Genomic DNA, 1372 nt, shown 5'->3' on the forward strand with positions numbered 1-1372 from the left:
ATCTATCCAGTGGCTGGATAGATTTTGCAGAAAATTCAAAATTTGTTTATGGCTGCACAGGTGCTGCTCGCGAAGTTCTAGCACTACTTTTTGCATCACGGTTGTCATAACTTTTACCACAACGCAATGTTCTGATAACATTACAATCTGTATTTCCGCGTGGATTTGGGACAGTTTGGCTGGGAAATTTTCCTGGTTCTCTGCTCGAAAACTGGAGTGAAATCTGCCCTATTTGCTATTGTAGAACTTTCATGGTTACTTGTATGTTTTGAATATTTTGGTTGGTTTTTTGAATGTCTTGTTTTGTTGCATCAAAACTTGCCTTAGTGTGATCTGCCAATTTTTCAATTGCGACTTCCCAATAAGCTTTAGCTTGTCCAGTTGTTGAAACTGTGGTTTGGCCTATTGATCTCTATCCTACTTGAAATTTGGGTGATTTGGGGTTGTAAAAATTTGAATATCGATCATTCATAGGCCTCTAATAATTATTGAATGCATTAATCGTTTCTGTAACATGCTTTGAATATGCATCTCTATGTGGGTATCCCATAAAATCATGCATTGTAATGCCACAAATGGTACAAGATGCTGCAGTAGGCTGCTGGACAACAACCTGATGCACATGGGCAGCCATTCTTTGTAAAATCATGTCAAATTTTGCATCAAAATTTCTAACTTTTTCTCCATCTTTTCTATTTGTGCAGATACATGTGGAGATCCACTGGACATCTCAAAAACACCCATGGTTTGAGGTAGATCAACTACCCATTGTTGAGATTCTATTGCCATGTTCTCAAACAATTGATACGCTTGCAGAGCATTTTTGTTTGAATATTTTCCTCCACAAGAAGCATTAACAAGCATCTTAGTTGTCACCATTAATGCCTAAATGCGGACATTTCCTAAGCAAATCCTTGTAGCGTTCCCATGCTTCATGAATTACTTCATTAGGTTTCTGAGCAAATATTAAAATTTGAGTGCTCATATTAAGTGTCTTTGATGCTGGGTAGTATTTGCTTAAAAATGTGGCACGAAGTTGGTTCCACGAAGTAATGCTTCCCGATAGAAGTGTGAGTAACCACCTTCGTGCGCCATCCTTCAAAGTGTAAGGGAAAAGTCTGAGTTTGACAGATTTGGCTGAAAATCCTTTCACCAAGATATTCTTGCATCCCATCAAAAATTCAGTTAGATGCATGTTAGGATCATCTGTTGATAAACCGTGAAAAGAAGGTAAAATCTCCAACATGTGATGCCATATCTCAAATGTAGACACATCATCAACATCAGGATAGCTAATGCAACTGGGGACCTTAGTGGCATGCACTACCATGGATTCCCTCAACAGTTGCCTCGCTGTTGGTAGAACAAAAGC

General features: G+C 38.6%; 1 non-coding gene across 1 annotated transcript; it reads left to right on the top strand.

Annotated features, from left to right (window-relative positions):
- Positions 1–881: 881 nt before the first annotated feature.
- On the top strand, positions 882–983 carry LOC125478755. The gene has a single exon (XR_007259520.1). It is a non-coding gene; the product is annotated as a small nucleolar RNA R71 (small nucleolar RNA).
- Positions 984–1372: the final 389 nt, after the last annotated feature.

Source organism: the organism of the source record quoted next, unplaced genomic scaffold (assembly GCF_019419815.1).
Source record: "Pyrus x bretschneideri cultivar Hongxiangsu unplaced genomic scaffold, Pyrus_bretschneideri_v1 Contig26, whole genome shotgun sequence".
NCBI lineage: Eukaryota > Viridiplantae > Streptophyta > Magnoliopsida > Rosales > Rosaceae > Pyrus > Pyrus x bretschneideri.